Genomic DNA, 21191 nt, shown 5'->3' with positions numbered 1-21191 from the left:
AGAGCGGGCCTGGCAATGTGCTTTAACAGACCATGTGTTTTAAAACCTGAGCGGCTCAAAGGATGGGGGGCCTGTCCATGGAGACCCAGAACCAGGAAGATGAGTTAATTTTCAGAAAGAGACGGCATAACCTCAAATCACAGAATCTTAGAGCTAGAAGGGATCGTAAAGGGATTTGATCCAACCACTTATTGGATGCTCAAATTAGTCTATCTTTTATGCTTTCCTTGTAAAGAGTCTCGTTCTGTTGGTCATTTCATTCAGTCAACAAATGTTGGTGAAATAGCTGATCAATTTGGTGACTAAAGCATAAAGAGCCCTTTTGTTAAGAAGATTTTCACTACAGTCGGGTTTCGAAAGTAGGCTACTATGAAGAAATGAACTGGCACCAGGTGATGGCTTTGGGGTGTGCTAAGTCCAATCAGGTGACCAAGGAAGGGCTCTTGAAGGAGCTCTTATTTATGTAGGAACCTGAATGATGGGAGGAAGTCATTGCACAACCTGCTGGACCCCAAGAGGAAGAGCAATCCAAGCAGAAGCCACCAAAAGGGGAGAGAGTATGGCAGGCTCATGGGACACCCAAGAAGCCAGGTGTGCACAGTCTGGGGAAGCATGAAGGAGAACGGCAGGGAGAGGGGGAGGGTCACCAGTGAGCTTTGAAGCCATGATGAGGACAACAGAAAGGCACTGCAGGGATGGTGGGAAATGCCGCACAAAGAACACCTGTGAGAGAACCTTACCTAGAGTCCACAGGTACAATTTGTCTTGCCTTGAAAGTAGAGACAGAGATAAGTGGGTTGGAAAATATACAGGAGCTCCAGGCAGGGAGCCTTACAGAGCAATGGCCAAAGTGCTCTCCATGTGGTTGGAGGAGAGCGAATGGGTAAGTGTGGTGGGTGCATGGAAATTCTTGGTAAAGTCTCAATGGAACAGAAACCTGCTCCCCAACTTTGGTGAGACTCGAATGGCAGGTGAAGGAATAGACTCATCATTAAATGGGCAAGGGGGAAACATTGGAGGTTCCTGGAAAGGAAAGCTCCACTCCCTGCCTCAGCAAAGCATAACTGTATCCATGGAGAGGCACAGCAATGAAGGAGGAATCCGGCTCCACTCTTCCTGGGTAATCTTAGGCAATACAACCAAAGGGCGAGATGCAGGGGGAAAACTAAGAGCACTCCATCCCCCACAAGGAATGTCCTAGAGCAGGAGATGGAAAATGACTTTATCTATGTAAATGAAGTTTTGCTGGAACACAGACACACCATCCATTTGCACACTACCATGGCAAGGCCAAGAAATTGCCAACAAAGTCTAAAGTAGTCAGCATCAAGTCCTTTATAGGGAAAGTTTTCTGGCCACTGCTCAGAGTCTTATATAAGAAAACTTGATGTAACAAGATGAGGCCTCTGGCTGAAGGAAAAAAAAAAAAAACAAAACTGAAAGCAACTTCTTGTTGCACATAACACAACTTAGAAGACAGGAATATCCAATGGGAAGGATGATTTTTCCTAGAGTTAGGGCAATTAGAATTATTTTCTCATGAACACAGTCAGTGGTACTTTAATTGTGAGTCAGAGAACTGAAATGGAAGTGGAGAAATGCAGATGAGAAAGAAAGACAGAAAGACAGCCATGGAGACGGATGAAGATAAGTGGACATGATGGGGGGTCAGGCACAGGACAAGGGAGGAGATCAAGAAAACACCATAAGATAAGGGGACACGAGACTGTAAAGAAAAAAAAAAGTGGTCTCACTCTGGATTTTGACAGTTTTTATGTCCTCAACACAAATAAAACATCTTTGGTGGAAATGTCAGAAAGCCATTTCTTCAGTCCATCCTTTCCTGAGATGGAAAATCAGATGTACTGAGCCAAGGGGTACCTATGTTGGCAGATCAAGGCAAGATCAATAAAGGTTTCCATGGCAAAGACTGCAGAATCTTTAAGGTAAATAAAAACATGTTCCCCACGTGCTTTTATCGGAAATATCTGCAACAGGTTTATGAGGCTTCTTGCCCTGTCTCTCTGAGCTTATAAAAATGCTTTTAGAAGATGTCTTGCTAATTGCAAATATCACAAATGAAAATAATGTGTTTTTTAGTCCTGGCTGCCTCCCCAAACCGATTTCATTATTTTAGAGATGGGCAGAGGGACCGCTTATCCTAGGAAAGAAGATTCAGACTTTAAGAAAGATACAACTTGGGGAATGCACCCTGTTCCCCAAGACTTCAGTGTGAATATTCTAAAAGGCCTGACAAAGCCGTAGGACAGGTTTGGGATGAAGAAAAGGAGAGAAAGATGGAGAGAGGATTGTTCTGTGCCATTCACCATCTTTGCAATGGAGTGAATCATAAAGCCTGATTCAGAGGCGGGCAAAGCAACATCTGAGTTCTAAATCTGACACATGGGAGCTGGTTGACCATGAGCAAGCAGTTCCTTAAATTCCTTTGGCCTAAGTTCCATTTGCAGAACTACAAATAGCTTACTACACTTGGAGAAGGCAGCACTTGTGGGGGTATGGCAAGATGGTAGTGATAATTATGATGCAGGAGCTAAAGAGACAATGAATTTTTAATTTTTAGTTAAGGTATCTTGAATTGCTTGTGATAAAACCCAGCTCAAGCAGGCTTTACCATAAAAGGAATTTATGGGCTCAGATATCTAAAAACATTAGGTATTATCTTAGTCAATTTTCTATGACGTTAACAAAATACTGAGATATTCAACCTAATAAGGGGAAAGGGTTTTTATAATATTTATTGTTTAGTTGTACATGGACACAATAGCTTTATTTCATTTATTTATTTTTTTAATATTTATTTCTTAGTTGTAGTTGGGCACAATACCTTTTATTTTATTTATCTGTTTTTATGTGGTGCTGAGGATGGAACCCAGGGCCTCACACGTGCTAGGCCCCATGGGAAAAGGTATATTTCGGCTGATAGTTTCAGAGCTTTCAGCCCATGCTGTCTTGGTCTCATTGCCTTAGGTCAGTGGTGGCACAGTACATCATGGAGGAAGCATGTCCTCACCTCAGGGCAGCCAGGATGCTGAACAAGAGAGGGGAAAAGACCAGCATCCCGTCAAGGGCACTCCCCCAGACCTATCTTTCTTGACTTGGCTGCATCTCCTGAAGGTTATACCACCTTCCAACAGCCTCACAGGCTGGTGACCAAGCCTTCAGCACATGACTCTTTCAAAACTGAACTATGGTAGGCATAACTTCAGGTCTAAACAGTTTCAGACACAGCTGCTTACAGGAGCCCAGATGAATGCTACTCCTTCCCATCTCTCAAATCTAATTTCTCTAGGCAGACTCTTCCCCAGAGGAGTCAAAGTTGCCTTCCATTGTCCTCGGAAGAGGATTAAGAGGATAATTGGCCAGCTTCACATTGCTTTTATTTTTTCCTTGAAGTTACTGGTTGTGGAAAGTCAATAAGCATTTATTCCCTATCTCCTCACGGATGCCAAGTGAAGGAAAACTTCTTTTCCCCTGAAGTTCTAACTCAAGTCTCAAGAGTCAATCTCAGTGGACCAACTTGAATCCCGTGACATCCTTGTAGTAGTTAATCACTGTCACCAGCAGATAGAAGACTCTGGTTAGCCTGGACACATGTTCTTCTGCCCTTGATCTTGCTCAACTGGATGAGTCAGAAATGGACTCCAAGGAGATCAGAAGGATGGGTGTCTGCTGGATAATCAAAATCAACACATGCCAACTTCACGTTCAAGGAGTGAGTGGCAGGGCCAAATAGAATGGGTTTTCAGAAGAAAGCACCCAGTTGCCCTTACATTCAACATTACATCTCTAAACCAATGTATTGCAAAGCAAGCACAGTGCTGAATACACAGGAAGTCTTCTTTCCTCTAGTGTGGATGTTTTAAGAGGACCAACTGCCTTTGTTTCAACCACAGTTACTGATAGTGACAAAGCTATAGGATTACTGAAGGTACCCAGCAAGCCCAGCTTTACTTCCTACACAGCTCTAACCTCAAGGGTTTACACTTTGTTTGAGGACATAGCTTCTGTGACTTACATAGAGGATAAATAGGAATGAAATGAGATTAAAGTCCAAAGCCTCAACCTAAAGAGATGTCTGAAGTACAAGGACCATTTGCCACACCCTACATGTCTATAGGTATTGAGTCTGATTTAATTGGCAGCAATGGTTCAGCAGTGAAATGTTCACATGAGTCCTTCTGCAGGTAATCATTGTGAAAACGAGGATCAATGTTTTTCCAAACTGTTTAAAGGTAATGAAAGGCATCCAAGAGCAGACCAAAGTTAGAGGAGGAATTTAATCTTGAGAAACCAATAAAAAAAGAAGATTTGGGACTGTGCAGCTTTCTAACTTCAGTGTGATTTGCAACCCCCATGACAACTTTCTATAACTGCCCTTAGTGGCCCGCCAGGCCACAGATCAGAATGTAGAACTAGAGGAACAGATGGACATTGAAAAGCAAATTTCTGGCAATGAAAGAACCACAGAAGCAGTGAGATACAAACACTGAGCATCAACTCTGTCCAATTATCTGACTGACAGCTAAATTATGCATGCCTGGGAGAGAACCAAAGGGGCCAGGGGAAAGCATAAGACAGAACTAGAGCGGGTAAGATCTGTGAGTTTTCTCTGCTTTAGCTGAGCACCTTCCCCATTTTGCACAGCATTAGTGGCAGAAGACTGAGATCTCCTAGAATAGAGCCTGGGTTGGTAGACACTAGAAATTAGTGGGGCGGGTTGGGGAGGACTATAGGGAAAAAAAATTGAAAAGGTGAACTCAGAATTGCCCACATCCTTAGCAAATAACCAAATTACATAGGCACCTGGAAGACTCTCAGGGAGTCGGACTAACAATGCAGGAGTGGGAACCAGGAGATGAGAGCAAAGGCTTCAGGTACTACATACCACAAGGCAGGCACAGCTCAAGTTTGCACTTAGCTACATTAACTGTTTGCTATAATAAAAATACAGTAGCCTTCAAGAGAACACAAAGTAATCTTGAGTGACTATAATGTATTATATGCCGAGAAGTAGCATAGAGTTTACTGATATATACTTCTCCTAATTTTTACAAGAAGAAAGCATCCAGTTGCCCTAGAACACAAAAATCCAGGAATTTGCAACTTGCTTCGTGGGTGCACTTCTGTATCCCCAGCACCTAGAGCAGTGAACAGTGGGCCACAGGCACCCCATAAACACTGGCTGGGAACAGATCTGCATGACTAAGTGAATGAATGAAATGCCTGCCCAGCGCCTGGGATCGGCTGGCGCTCCATGAATGCAGCCCCTCTGCACAGCTTTGCTTTCCTCCTCCTCCGTTCAAGGAGGTCCATCTTCCAGCTACTGTGAGGCCAGGTTCACAGCCCAGGGCCTGTTCTCACCCTGCTCAAAATAATCTGGCTATTTGGCTGAATGAGACAGGAAATGACCAACAGTCACCGCTAATGACACAGTTATTGGCTGAGGAGAGGAAAGAACAGCTTCTCTGCAGAGTTCAGCATGAGGAAGCCACAGGAATGTGGGGAAGAAACATTTTTTTTACTGATTTTTTTTTTTTAAAATGAAATGATACAGCTTGTCTTCCAGTTATTCTTTAATAAGTCTGACACCGTTTAAAACTCAAGGAATAGTTAGTCAGACTGAATGTGTTCTTGCCTCCACACCCACTTCTAGGGAAAGTGGTAAGTCATACTCAACAATCAGAGAATTAGAATTCCTCATTTTTTGTGGGGGGGTGGAATAACAGATCCCTTCAGGGACCTGGTGAACATCACTGATCCTCTGCCCAGAAAAGCGCATTTAGACATCACTTTTTGCGTAAGCTTTCAAGGGGCTGAATGACCCCACTGGCCAGATCTGTGGTCTGTGTGGTCTGAGGCACAGGGCTCCATCTTCCAGATGAAACCCCAGGTCCAGAGAGGAAGCCCATCTAGCCCAAGGTTATAAGGAAAATCTGTAATGGACTCTGCCTCTCACATCGGTGATTTTCATTGTCTCATAATTATTTGAATTCTTGTAATCAGACAAAACATTTGCAACCTTCTCTGGTGACTCAGGTGTATGACTCAAGTAGTTAATATTCAATTTAGAGCAGTAAGTAAGGAGATTAGGGCTTGTGCCTGAGGAGGATGCCAATTTAAATCTTGACCCCCCCTCCCCTTAGCTGTGTGATGGCTAGTGTGATGCGGAACATCTCTGAGCTTCTGTTTTTCTTGTCTGGAACACGGAAGTTAAGATATCTTACTTGTCATGATTTTTGTCAAGAGTAAACAAAATAATCGTAAAGCAGTTACTACCATCAACAGTAGTAGTATAAAGTAGTTTTTAAAAATGGACAAAATAGTACCAAATATTTTGAGTAATGGCGGTATCATTTGGATAAGTCTCTGAACACTCAAGATAACAACTAGTCAGGTCTGTGACTCACCTCAAGAATTGAGGAGAAACGCCAACCTGCCAGAGCTCATCTCATAACATCATAGAGAGGGGAAGTTGAAGGCAAAAAGGCGAGGTTATGGTCCCCTAAAAATCTTGAAGGGGTGTGACAGGATTTGTTAGTTATTTGCATGACCTGCCCATCACCTGTTGCCCAGGACTGCTCCGCCTTGTCCCCACCCCAGGTCCAGCTATGCAGCGGACTCTACCTACAGCACCATCCATCATCAAGTCAGAGGGAACATCAAATGTGACAAACCCTGTGCTTTCTTCTCCCCAGCCATGACGTCCATCACACCCATTCACACGTCATCCGCAAGCCACCTGGCCAGGCCACACACCCTCGGGGTAGAGAGCTGTAGCCCACCCCTCAGAGAGGCAGTGAGGGTTTGAGGACAGTAATGCAATCTGCCTTGGGAGATTGGAGCTGCCCTTTGTGGAATGGACCGTTCAGAGGAATGGAAAATGGTGCTGAAATAGAAAACAATCCAAATGACCCGCTGTGGACAAGGAGTCCTCAGTGACAAAAGACTAAAGTTAAAGCGAAATCAAAATCATCACAACTAGGGGATGTGGGGAGGGGGACTATACACTAGCAAAAAGCTGTATCTTGTTTAAAGCGTGGAAACAGGAGAGTGTGACATAAACTGAATATCACTATTACTGTTCAGGAGAGAGAGGGTTCTCATTGGTCAACAGTTTCCTAGTGCACTTGGCAAGAGTTTTGAGCCTCAGTGGGACCTGTAAGATGGGAGTCATAATAACAGACAGTTCATAGAGTAATCACGGGTACCACTCAATGAAGTAATGATGGTCTTGTACTTGGCACATGCCTGGTCCATTCTAGATGCTTATTAAACACATGTGTGTACACACATATACACATACTCATGCACACTGAGTATCTAGGATCATATCCCATCCAGGGGCTGGACCCTGCAAGGGGTGAAGAGCCCCAGGGCCCCCACTGACCTGGGTCCTGCCTTCTGAGATAATAACCCATGATAATCTACCTGTGTTTTGTGTTGTACCATTTGTAAAGTATCTTCCCATAGATTCCCCCGCCTCCCATTTAAACACAGTAGGTCCAGGAAGTGCAAGATCCTACAGCATGTGGCAAAGCCAAACTTCAAGTTTGACTTTATCTGATGCTTTTGGGATCCAAATCCTGTGCTCGTTCTCCGATAAAATCCTGGATGTGGCAAAGTTCCGGCCACCTTCTTTGATATCTCTCTCTCTCTCTCTCTCTCTCTCTCTCTCTCTCTCTCTCTCTCTCTCCCTCTCTCTTTCTCTTTCTCTTTCCTTCTCTCTCCCACCCTTTCACTCTGCAATAGCCACTTCAAAGGGACATTATTTGAAAAAATAATGGTACTCGGTTGTCCTACTTTTCATTCAGTGTATGTGTTTCCCTCTCAACTCTCCTGGCATGTCCAAGGCAGGACGTGACTGGCTTTGGGTTGTATCAGTCCCTGTTCTGAGATCCATCTGCCCTGGCAGAGAAAACTGGGCCTGCTTCTCATTGTAACAAGGTTGCACTAATTAGCTCTGTTTGATTTTTGCATAGGAGAGAGAATGCAAATGAATGCAAAGCAGTATGCAAATGAGCAGCATCCTGGCTCTCCCGAAGAAGGAGCCTGCAATACTGATGTCAACAGCAATGTATATAACTGCCATCTTACCAAAGCATGCTATTTGTTTCAAAAGGGGCAAGCACGGGGGTTTTTTGTTTGTTTGTTTTCTGGAATAACAGTGACTCTATATTGAATTCCAAGTTTACGATCCTTGACAAGAAGCCCACTGGTCATGAAGTTATATTTTCTATGGAAAATTCTTGTAGGTTAATGGGGTTTGTTAGAAAGACAGCACAGAGTTGGGAATCAAGTCACATAAATTGTAGTTCAAAGTCCTGCTCTTTGTTTGAGCAAACTACTTAACCTGAGTCTCCCGTCTTCTCAGCTGTAAAATGGAGTTAGCCAGGGTACTCCAGAGCTGTTGACGAGGACTAAATGAGATGGCTTCAAGTCAGTGGAGATGCAGTGGGATTGGTCAGTGTTCATCTCCACTTATACCCCTCCCCCCCTGAGGACTTAAACTGGCAGCGGAGGAGAATGGAGGGGTCACCTCCCTGTGCTCGCTCCCCTGGGATGCGTGTCATTTCATTACATGTGTCTTTCTCATGAAAATAGCACAGGCCCAGTCATTTCGTATCAGGAAATTTAGAACCATTTTCAATCGTCTAGAAAGGAGAAGAAGGCCCTGTCCTTCTCTCCAAAGTGCTATCTCTGAAAAATAGCACCTCTTCTTTCAAAGCCTCTCCTATCACCCAGCAATGTCTATGCCATGGTCTTTCCCAGGGTCCCTGGGAGGCTGGAGACTCCCCTGCCAGAATGTTCTGGGCCCCTCGGGGATTGTGTTCTGTTGTTGTAGCTCTACTTCTCTTCCCCCCTCCCGCCCCCCGCAGACTGGAAGTTTCTCATGGACAGAGACTCTTTCTGAATCATCTTTGTGTCCACAGCACCCGGAAGAGGACCCACTGCAGAGATGGTGATCAGAAAGTGTGGGAGGAAGAGAGGATGGTGAGGGTGCATGGGAAGAAACATCTCCAGAGATTTAGCTGGAACCAAGTAAAATATGCACAGAGCTGTCTGCAACAAATTCCTGGTGGAATTCACGCTGAGATTCTGGAAACACATGTAAACCTGAGTCGCTGACACCAAACCCACCTCAGGGGTCACAAGGCAGCGACCTCACCCCCGGGGGGGCAGTGTGGGGGTAGAGTCTCTTCTGTTTAGGACACTGTTTCCTGGCGCAGCCCCCTTTTCTCAGAGTTGACCATCTGAGTTTTGTGTGTCCAGACATTGAGGATTTGAGTTCCATAACTCAAGTCCTCCATTGTGCTCGGGCCTGACATGAAGTAAGTGGCTACTGTTCAAACTGCATATGCACACTCACAGAGGGTGTTGGTGTGTGCACGTGCAGTCACACACAGCACACACACGAAGAGACACACAGTTGGAGCTACTCACGCTCTGAGGCTGGCACTCACACCCACTCTGAGATTTTACCTTACTCTTCCTATTTGTTCAGTTATACAGATGCTGCATTCCAGTTCCATGAAGCACCACAGGCACGATGTAGGTGGCTCCTGTGTCCCCACCCCCGCTGCCTGGCCCAGGCCCATGGTCCTCCTAGGACTCTACTCAACACTCAGTCCTCAGAGGACCCCCTACTCCTGCGTTTGGGGAGCAGGAGTGTCAGCTGGATGACCCAGAGGCCTACAGGAAGGAATTTGTTCCCTCCCCAGTATTTTCTCAAAATAGCTCCTGGGACAGGACTTGTCACTTTGCATGTGAGGACACACAGACAAGTGGGCCCTGTGGCCTCACAAATATGTGGCTACTAGACCAGGACCAGGACCACTGCACAGACTCGCCTTCCTGGGCCCAGGCTGGCTCCCCTGCTCTGAGCTCTTTGAATAACAAGTTTTTAGGGAGAAAAGAATCCAAAGATCTAGGGTGAAGCTTCTCAGTCCACAGAAGACCCTCCTCACAGAGCATGAGAGGGGGACAGAACTGTCCTCTCTGGGGCCACAGCCATCATTGTGCTCAGCTGCTGGCAGAAAGCTCAGCTGGTAGAGGAAGAGGCAGAAGAAAATGAGAGGTAAAGAAAGGAGGGAGAGAAATAGGAAGAGAAAGAAATGAAGGAGGGTGGCAGGAGAGGAGGGAGGGGAGAGGGAGGGAGGGAGGGAGGGGGAGAGGGAAGGAGGATGAAGGAAGAGGGGAGGACAGGCGGGTGGCATCTACCCTAGAGGGAAGAGTGGGTTCTCCATGGAAACAGAAGAGCCTGTCTGCCTTAGGATGCCACCAAAGAGGAAAATTGAAAATCACTTTCCAGGCAGGAGGCAGGGTGATTGCCCTGGCGTTGACAGCTGAATTTGAAAAACACTCCTATCAATCTTCATAGATCCTGTGGCTCCCACCTATGCCAGGTGCTAGGGGGACTATTAAAAAAGAGGCAGCCGCAGACCCACGGTTTTGTCTTCCTACTCCTGGTAGACAAATGGTGTGCAAGGGTTATCATGTCTCCTCCCCCATTCTCAACTGGAAGGGAAGGAAGAGAGGAAAGGAGGGAAGGAGAAAGGGAAAGAGGGAAGGCCCAGCAAACACAGAGACTTGGGCAACGCTTACTGACCTGCCATGACGCCAGGGAGCTCTCTCCTCCAGGCAGGGATGCCAGAGGCCTGCAGACTTGACTACGAAACTCACCAGCCCCAGTGCTCAGCGGTGGTGGCTGGGAAAGCTACTCAGTCACACACTCTCCTGTCCTGGAGTGACAGATAATTTATCCACCATCTCTTGGGTGGTTTAAATGTCTTAAATCAAATCTGTGGCTTTTATGAAAGAACTTGGCACAGGATCAGGCACTAGGCACCCTAAAGAAAACTCTTTCTGTCTCTCCCCACTCCTGCTGCTACACAATGTTCCCCTCTCGAGCCACAGTTTCGCTTTCTGTAGTTTCAGTTATCTGCAATCAGCCAGAGTCCAAAAAAAATACCACATGGAAAATTCCAGAAAAAAAAAAAAGACTCTAACATTTAAAATTGTATGCCATTCTGAGTAGCATGAAGAACTTGGGACACAAGTCTTCTCTTGGTCCAGAGTATCCACATTGTATATGCTACCTACCCATGAGTTACTTTGCCACATCAGTTACAGAATGACTGTTACAATGCAGTATTGGGGTCAAATAACCCTTACTTTATTTAATAATGACCTCAATGCATAAAAGTCATGATGCTGGCCATTTGGAGATGCCCCAAAGAAGTATAAAATGCTTCCTTTAAATGAAAAGGCATAAATTCATGACTTAATAAGGAAAGAAAAATAAATCATAAATGTCTGAATAGGAAAAACACATAGTTTATATAGAGTTTGGTATTATCTGTGGTTTCAGGCATCACTGCAGATCTTGGAATTCATTATCCAAGGATAAAGGAAGACTGGTGCTTTGGTTATCTGCTGCTGCATAAGAACTAACTCCCCAACTCAGGGGCTTAAAACAATGCACATCATTTGTGTCACAGTTTGGGTAGGTCACAAACTCAGCAAGCCTTCTCTGGTGCTTCTGGCTCAGGGTCTTCCACAAAGTTGTGGTCAAGATGTCAGCTGGTGTTACAGGCATTTGAAGGCTTGTTGGCCTGTGGGGTCTGTTTCCAGGAAGGTTTCCCCTCCTGATGGTTGACAGACAGCCTTCTTTCATGGTGGTTGTCAGTAGGAGGTCTCCGTTTCCAGCCATATGGGATTGTCCATAAAGCTGCCTGGGTGTCCCCTCAAGTTGGCAGCCAACTTCCCCAGAGCAATTGATCCAAGCTATGATCCAGCCTAGGAAGGCACCCATTGCTTCTGCCACTGCCCCATTTGTTACAAGTAAGTTCAACCTACATGCTCATTCCAGGAAGCCAGGGGACAGGCCTCACAGGGGTGCCATCCTAACCCCTGCCCACAGTTCTGAGTCACCCTGGGGAGAAGCAGGTCCTGAAATCCCTGGGGGGGCCTATTGCTTGTCACCCACTGGCTCTCTAGCTGCGTTCCAGGAGAGAAACACTCTCTCTATTCTGAAAACCAGTCTCTTGGGTTGCTCCTGCACAACACTGACACTTGAGTCTGTGAGCACGTAAGTGGGTGAAGCCTGGTGCAAGTGATTCACCTGCGCGATCATGAAGAGTCCTAAAACACACCAGGGGAAGGGGACCACTGCTCTGCCTGTTTTTCTGATGACGAAGCTGAGGTTTCAAGAGATGTCACACAAGTGGTACATGTCACAGTGCTAAGAAGAGGCAGGAGGTAGGACCTGCTCTCAGTCCCCATAAAATTCCACCTTCCTGCCTCTTTGTCCTGATTCCCTGTCAGCAAAGGCCATCACACTAGGCAGAGAGACGCCTGGCCTGCAGGCAAAATGGCAGGTAGAGTGGGGAGGCTGGCTCCTTCCGGAGTCAGCAGGTACCTGATGGGCCTCCTTTGAAAACTGTGTGTGTGCTGCAGTGTGAGGTGTGCACGAGTGTGAGCCCGAGTGTGTCCCCTTGTGAGTGTGTCCCTGTGTGCATGTACACGTGCTCAGTGGAGAGGAGACCTGGGCACAGCAGAGCTGTCTGGAAAGACATGGGGACCCAGCTGCTCTATGCAGAGACACTGATTTTCATAGCAGAGGAGTTCTCTGTTTCTGTCTCCTTCTGTGATTCTCTCCATTGTGACAGCCACCTGCTTAAAAATCGCTTGGGTGGCAGCAATTCTGCTCCCACTTTCACCAGCTCTGCCCCATACCCACGGGGGCCTTTGAGGGGAATGTCATGGCTTCATTATACAGAGAAGCTAAGGCTTGGGGAGGTAATGTGACATTTCCCAGGTCACCCATCTTGTGACTCAGTGGTGGCTTCGTGGACTCAACTGTGACTCATTTCAGACATACAAAATAGTGCATATGGGAACATAATGAACTCTCAGGTACTCACCAGCCTATTTAAGGTAGAGATCCTTTCACCCCAGAGGTGACTTGCAGCCTGATTTGAGGTTTCTCATTCTTAGATGTTCTCACCATCCACTTTTTAGGGACAAGATATGCCCTGGTGACTCCCTCTGGTCCCTAGCTCTTCCCAGATCTGTCTCTGTGCTGCAGAAAGCTGGCCCTAGGGAAGGGTGTCTTCTGACTCCCTCACTGTCTGGCTCTAGTTGGGCTCAGCCCAGAGCCTGGGACACAGGAAGGGAGAGACTGAGGTGTTTCCTCCCTAACTTCGTCCCTGCTAGGGTTCTGTGGTTCTGGGGTCTTCCTGACAGCCATGCTTTGGGTCCCACATTGGGTAGCCTCAACACTGCTTCCTCCCTTACCCCTTCAGGTAACTCCAGTCTTGCTGGTGCCTGGGGGCCTCAGAAACTCTTTTCTGTTCTTTAACGCTTCTATGTTGAGTAGGTGCCCATAACAGACCACCCAAAACCTGGTGGCCGAAAAAAAGACCCAGGCCTTTGCTCACAGTGCCACAGGTGCGTCATCTGAACTGGGCTCAGCGGGGCGGTTCTGCTCAGCATGGTGCTGATTGGACTCGCACATTTGCAGTGGACCAGGGTCAGCTGGGTTGGTGCTGACTGTGGGACTGTCTCTTCAAGAGGGCTCTGAAAGGCTCTCACCAGTTTCCTTACAGGCACCGGAAGCTTTCTGAAGAGTGAAGGCACACATCACCAGCCCTCTGGGACTCACCGTAAGGCACATTTGCTCAATCACCAGAACAAGTCAGCAGGCCAGCCCAGAACATACTTTATACACAGAGTTACGAATAATTGTGCTGTAGATGAGTAATGATAAGTGTAATGCATTCCACTATTGTCATGTATTTAAAAAATAAATGAAAAAATAATAAAAAGGAAAAAAGGGGGGATAGATCCCACTTCCAGATGGCAGGAACATCAAAGGGGGGGTGCATAACAGGATGGGAGGAATTTGTGGCATTCAGCAAACCCCGAGCCCTGCCATTACTGTGGAGGGTGCTTCTCTTAGTATTCTATCAGTGTCCTACAGGGACACTGTCAGGCAAGAATATGGCATTTTTCAATGACATCCCATTGCAGCTGCCCTTCGAGACTGCTCTTATGCTTGCCATCATCTTACTGAGACCCACTGCTCTTCCGACACGTGGCGCCAGTTCACTTACCTTCACGCCTGTGGAAGGCTCTTTGCACGAGTTTCCGGCCATTCTCCTGAGGATGGACATTTCGTTGATCTGCATTTTTATTGTTGCAAATGCTATATTTCTCCCCTGCACGAAAGAGTTCTCTAGGGACTACAGTGAGGAATGACGTTCTGTCGTGTGATGCTGCCAGATCACACTCCAAAGTCAATAGAGTCCTTCAAGAACAAACTGGATCTGAGAGCTCAGCACAGCTGGAAAACCGGGTTTACCTTACATTATGCAATTATGTGGTTGGTTTTGTTTTGTTTTGTTTTGGTACTGGGGATTGAACTCAGGGTACTCGACCACTGAGTCACATCCCCAACCCGATTTCCTATTTTATTTAGAGACAGGGTCTCACTGAGTTGCTGCTTAGTGCCTCACCATTGCTGAGGCTGGCTTTGAACTCATGATCCTCCTGCCTCAGCCTCCCAAGCCACTGGGATTACAGGTGTGCACTGCCTGGCTGCATTTGTGTTTTGAAGAGCTGTAGCAGTATCTGGTTGGAATGAGCCTGCCATCCAACAGCGTTCCCATGAGAAGGTCCAACAGCCCTTTCTTGAGCCCTTGACGATCCACAGGGGAAGCCAGATACTTTTAACAGTGGTTTGCTCATAGAGAAAGAAGAATTTTGAAAAAAGACCATCCCATTCTTAGCAGTGCTGTGGAAGCCTGTGCCCGCCCAGGGGACGTGTGGGGAAAGGAGCAGGAATAAGAGAAGAAGGCGGCAGGATGGGCTGGTTCATCCCCCAGGACCGTCCTGCCCTGCCAAGGACGGTGTGCTTAATCCCAAGGGCAACGAAGGGCAACTGAAGAAAGTTGGGCAGGAAAGAAGTAGGTTCAGATTAGGGCCTTAAAAGGTCATTCCATCTGGAAGGTTCAGAATGATGGCAGAGGGACCAAAGAGGGGACAGTAGGTACAGAGACCCTGAGAGAGATGCTAAGGCACAACTGAAGAGACCGAGACCGAGGGTGGAGAAGAACCTGCTCCCGTGGTAGAGAACACGAGTCCAAATAAAACTGGCAGGTAGTCCTAATGCGTCCTGTTTACCTTGACCATTTGTTTCTTTATCTGTAAAACAAGCCCCTTTCATAGGACTGACAGGAAGACAAAATGAGACCTACATTTCAAGAGCCCCGACGTCTGACTCACTGATGTGCTTACTCTATGTTGGCTCTTCTTATCATTGGAGAACCATTGGCAGATCTTAGTGAAGACAGCAGTTGGGGCAGATTCTACTGCCATAGCTGAGAGACCTCCCAAGCACAAGGGTTAGAGCACAACAGATTTCTACTTACCAGTAATACGACAGTTCAAGGTGAATGTCTCCTCCTGAAAGGCAGCTCCCCTCCACATGCTAATTTCAGGTCCCAGGTGGATCCACCTGGAATCTGGAACCTTGTTCTTTTCCTCCAGCCCAAGGCCAGGAACAAAGTACATCCACTTCTTAAAGTCCCATGAAGGGTGTGGGCACACACTCTGTTCACCCTCCATTGGTGAGAACTAGTCATGTGGCCACACCTAGAGGCAGAGGAACCTGGGAAATGCAGATACAGGCCAGGAGCTACCCCTGTGCACCAGGACTTCTCACCTCAGCACACTGGCATTGCAGGCTGGGTAACTCTTCTGCTGGGCTGTCCTCTGTGTGTGGTAAAACGTCTCAGTAGCACCCCGGCCTCTACTTACTAGTTTGAGCATCCCTTATCCAAAGTTCTTAGGACCATAAATGTTTCATATTTCAGATCTTTTTTTGGACTGTGGAATATTTCCATGTACATAATGACACATATTGTGGGTGGATGTGTTTTATATAGACCTTATACGCATAGTCTGAAGTCAATTTTATACAATAATTTTTTAATAATTTGGTGCATAAACAAAGTTTCATGGTGTGGGCTTTTCCTCTCTCAGTGTCATGTTGGCATTTAAAAAGTTTCAGATTTAGGGGCACCCAGCCCTCCCTCGCTGGAGGACAATCAGACGCGCCAGGGAGACCAGTCAAAGCAGGATCTTTGACTTAGGTATGCTCAGATTAGGGATGCTCAATCTGCAGATACTGATAATGTGTGTACACGCACGCACACGCGCGCGTGCCCACACACACACACACACACAAAAAAAAAAAAAAAAAAAAACCTTCGCCACCCCTCACCAAGTTGTGGCAACCCAAAATGTCTCCAGACATGTCTCCAAGGGAGCAAGATCACCTTATTGAGAGCTTCACTGTACACAAGGAAGGGAAGAAGATTCAGAGGGCAGGGAGTGCTGGCCACCTTTCTGGGAGGGAGAAAGTCTGAGCTACCGCTTCACTCAGTTCTCAGTCCCTGCAGAAGGTGAGCTCTGTGAATGATGGGTTTGGTACATTGCCTTTCCCGTCAGACCCCAGCTCCCCACCTACAGTGACGCTTCACGGGGAGGTGGTGCCCAACAGGTAGCTGTTACCTACCTAGCCGAACGTGTTCTACAGACCACAGCAGGAGCTACTGCCCAGCTGTCCCCAAGAGCTTTCCATGAGCCATGCACTGTGCCTAGAAAGGATGCTCTCTCTCCTTGAGGCAGGAAATGACGAGAGCAGCCGCAGCAGCAAGAGCCCAGATCCACTGGAAGAAGGAAATTTCATGGCTCCTGTCCTCCCTCCAACCCACCTCTGGAGGTGCTGAGCACCTGGTCCCTGAAGGAGAACATTAAGCCTCTGGCTCAGCGGCTGCACCCCACAGCTGCTGACTGAACTTTTCTGAAGGTCCTTGTGATGCCCCAGGGTTGTAGATCCCCCTCCACGTCTGACCACAAGCTGTTACATTTTCTGAAAGAAGACCTGATTATACCCTGGGCAACAACCTGCAATTTCTGGTCTGCTGAGCAGGGCTCCACAGGGTTTTTAATTCTCCCCCCGTTTTCAAGGCTCCCATCCCACCTTTTAAGCACCTCCCCTCCTCCTGGCTCTGACACCTCTGTCAACATCACAGGGCACAGGATGCAGGGGCACGATGGTTACCAGGGATGAATCCAACGGCGGTATTGATTTCTTGGTTACATCAGCTCTAAAAGAGCCACCGAGAATGGGCCCCTAAGGGCCTGCGAAGATAAAAGAGAGAAACATAAATGGATGTTTTTTTTTTCCTTTAGGGAAATAAAAACTGCAAACAAATTAGCATTTGAGCCCAGATTCCGAAGGATTTATTACAAGAGTCCCTGAGCAAGGAGCACCGTGGTACTGGGCATACATCACACAATGCAACCGAAACCAAATGGCAAAATCACCTGAGAAACAGCCTAGAAGTTAGATCCAAGGTGAGACTCTTGAAGGGACCGCCAGACTATCTATGTAACAACAAGGTGTTCACCAGCTTTTTGAAATTAGAGCCTCTAAACACAGTGTCCTCACAGTGGCATGAGACCAACAATACTGACTTTAGAGAACGATTGTGAGGAGTAAATGCGACAACAGGTGTGCGACTCTGCCACATATTGAAGTTTTAATAACGTTGTTTGTGCTTTGCAGGAAGAAAGAAAGGGAGGTACTCAGGAAATACACATGACTTTCAGCGTGACAAGGGATACGAAGAAGTCAAAACCGGGATGACGCCTGAGCAACCTTCTATACAGAGTATTAGAAACCAGAGGGACCCCCCACAGAGGCCTCGTGACATTGAACACAGACCCAGCCTCCCAAAGCCCGACATCCCTGCCCCTCACGGAAGGCCAATCTGTCCGTCCCACTCTGGGGAGAACAAACTTCCCACCCTACCATTCCAAGAGACAAAACCCAAACAAACAAATAAACAAAAGGAATTAAAGAGAGTGAGGTTAAAAGGAGACAGAGTTCCAAAGGCAACTTGCAAATCAAAACCAGACCTCAGCTGCCAAAGAAGTCAGATGAGTTCATGGAAGGAAGGTCAATGGAATGTTCTGGCCAAATGCTACCACCCCCGCCGCTAGACTAGAGAGGGGCAAGCATGGTCACTCCCAACCTTCAGCTCTAAGGTGGTGGCCAAGGTGGGGAAGACCCCTGTCTAACTCTCTGATAACTAGGCACTAATCCAGGCACCGAGGTCCCAGGAGACGGTGAGACAAACACTGCAAAGTGGGCCAGCAAACACAGCAGCTGTTGAAGTCTCTGATGTCCTGGGGGATGGCCCCAGAAACAGGTGCAAGTGGCATCCTTTTTCACAAATGATGTTCAGAGGACAGCCCTGCTGGTCATCTTAAACTTGGTCAAGCTTGACCAGGGAGAGCCCGCACTGCAGAAAATGGCAAAACTCAGACGTGCTGGTTAAAGAGCCCTCTGTGGCCAGGACTCTTTGATATGGATCCAGAGTGGTTTGGTTTTATGCAAGGGAAACAGTCCTTGGTGGAGCATCTCCCAGGCATTAGGGAATGGGGACAGGTTCGGAGGTGAGCAACACTCCTATATTCATTCAGCAAACACTAAGCTTCCATTACATGCCAGCTCTGATATTAGGAATGGGGTCAGAGTAGTAAACCAACTGGTGGGCAAAGGGCATTTTTACTTCTATCAAGTTTTTTCACAGAAATTCAAAAAAGTAAATGGATCTTCCAAACTTGAATGGTAAACCCAGTGAGAACAGAGTCCAAGGGCTAAGATGAGCCGTAGGATGAATAGGAGTAAGTTAAGCAAGGACTGTTCAAAGAACAAGTGGTGGAAAGACAGGAACCTCTGAGCAAAAGGGACATGGAGTGTGAAACAAAGGGGAGTACAAAACTATCCCAGCCGTCAGGAGTAAGTGCCTTGATTTGCGCAGCATGTGCTAAGGTACTGAGGTAACAAGAGCAATGATAACAGAATGATGGTTGGCATTTCTTGACTGTTTCCCATGCACTTGGTGCTTTTCAAAGGGCTTCAGGTGGGTTGTTTCATTGAACAGGCACAACATTACAGATGAGAAAACCAAGACATGATAAAGCTAAGAATTTGCCCAAAGTCACATAGTCCACAAGAGGATTCAAATGAATGTCACCGTCTGCCCTTCTCACTTCTGGATTTTGTGGGGAAGGCTGTACAGGCCACAGGAAGGCTCTGGATTTTGAGTCTCCCACGTAATGAAGAGGCCAGCAAAATGTGCCCCACAGTCTTGGCCCCTGAATATGTCACAGAGTCTATATGAAGGGACAGTCGTGGGCCTTTCGTGTTCATGCCTCTGGCCCAGAGTGAGGGCAAGTTGAATATTCACTTGACTGACTGGTGAGGATTTCAGGGGGCTGGTGCCATTTGAGTTGAGTCAGGTGGGAAGGGAAGGAATTCAGGCCAATGTCACTGCACATGCAAAACCAGAGAAGCTAGAAAAGGCAGGTGCCCCAGGCAGCAGGCTGGGGGCATGCGGAACACAGGGCAGGGTGGCAAGAGTGTGTTCTTCACCCAGCTGGTCTGCAGCAGGGAGCCCAGAGCCCTAGGGCTCCTGCGTTCTAGACACTGTCGCCCTGCGGTGTCAAGGAGGGTGGAGGCGAACCTTAGCCAGAATCCCCTGTGGACACTTTGAGAGGACTCAACAGCGGTCAGGCTGGGCACCTGCAGCTCCAGGCGGGTGAGGCTGCACGTAAGAGACTTTTCTCTCAATTTCACACACACACACACTCATGTTCCTGAACACTGGTGAACCTGAGACGCCCACCAAGAGCTCCCAAATCAGGGAAAAGGCAAGAGGTGAATGGGGAAAGCACCCGGGCTCAGGGGAGCCTGGCCCCCCACCCCATGTCCCCCTCCTGGAAGGACTGTATTTCCCAGCCTCCCTTGGTGTGGGCCACGAGGCTGAGTTTTAGCCAATGGAGGGGGTGCGAAGGCAAGAAAGCCTAGCCTATAAGCAAGTCATATGTCTGCGGTGATGGCTTTAGGGTCTGTCTGTTGCTGCAACGTAGAGCGAGTCTCCATGGTTCAAAGAGCCTGGTCCACAAGCCAGCAGCATCCCTCTCACCTGGGAGCTAGGCCTCCTCGAGGTCCACGCTGACGCTGCTGAACCAGAAACCACGTAGGCGGCCTGGAAATTCTCCGCAGGTAACACTGCGTGGCTAAAGTCTGAGGGCCCCTGACTTGTTCTGATAGGTTCCCGGGTGCCCTTCACCTTTTCTCCTCTGTGGAATGGAGACAGGAACACCTCCCTTTGCGGCACTCACGGGAGGGTTAAATGACACGGCGTGGGTGACAGACTTGAAGAGTATAGCATGGGAGCTGACACCGCTGGTGCACAGTAAATGTTAGTTTTTTTTAATTTATTTATTTATTTTTAGTTGTCGAAGGACATATTTATTTGTGAATATGTGGTGCTGAGAATCGAACCCAGTGTCTCACCTGCTAGGCAAGCACTCTGCCCCTGGGCTAGAGCCCCAGCTCAAGGTTAGTCCTTAAAAGTGTTAAATGATGGCTGTCCCCTTTCAGTCAGGGGCTGGTGCCTTGGGGTCATCAGACATAGAGGTGGGGGGGCTCCTGCCTCCTGGCACTGGGGTGCCCCCGTGGTTTCTGCCCTGGTGTAGCCCCCTCTAGCTGAGCGTGGGCTGGACGTGGACACTGATTTCTAGTGAACAGAATGTGCTAAGGCCCGCTCTCTTCAAAGACTCTAGAGACTTCTTTGCTCCTGAAGCTCTGGGAGGCCCTGGCATTCCGTGGCTTGTGGCTGTGTCACTCCATTGTCTGTCTCCTTCACATGACCCATCTTCTCTCCCTCTTCTCTACTGCCTTCTATCAGGACATCTGTCACTGAATTTAAGGACACCTAGGGAATCCACAGTGATCTCATCTCAAGATCCTTCACCCAATTATGTCGGCAAAAATCCTTTATCGAGGTGAGGCCACATTCAGAAGTTCGGGGGTGAGGACATGTCCCTTGGAGGGCCACCATTCCACTCACACGGTGCCCAGACCGTCATATTCAACATTCTGTTCCCTGGACCAAGACCCCTCAGGATGTACATGACACAAAGACAGAATCAGACACGGGTTTTTTGAAGAGAAAGGCAGCAGAGCATAACCAGTAAGCAACTGGGCTTAAACCAGCTGAACCCTCCTCAAACCTCATCCACCTACA

At 47.6% G+C, this 21191-nt stretch overlaps 1 long non-coding RNA gene across 1 annotated transcript in view; it reads right to left on the bottom strand.

Moving 5' to 3' along the window:
* The window catches only part of LOC124106811 (uncharacterized), a 386111-nt gene that overhangs the window by 127131 nt on the left and 237789 nt on the right, over positions 1 to 21191 (bottom strand). The gene's annotated exons all lie outside the window — the stretch shown is intronic.

The sequence above is a fragment of the Marmota monax genome, unplaced genomic scaffold (genome assembly GCF_021218885.2).
Source record: "Marmota monax isolate L192 unplaced genomic scaffold, Marmota_monax_Labrador192_F-V1.1 WCK01_AAM20220418_F8-fsc00003, whole genome shotgun sequence".
NCBI classification, from domain to species: domain Eukaryota; kingdom Metazoa; phylum Chordata; class Mammalia; order Rodentia; family Sciuridae; genus Marmota; species Marmota monax.
Note: the sequence above shows the minus strand (reverse complement) of the source record. Positions and strands in the feature narration are given on the sequence as shown.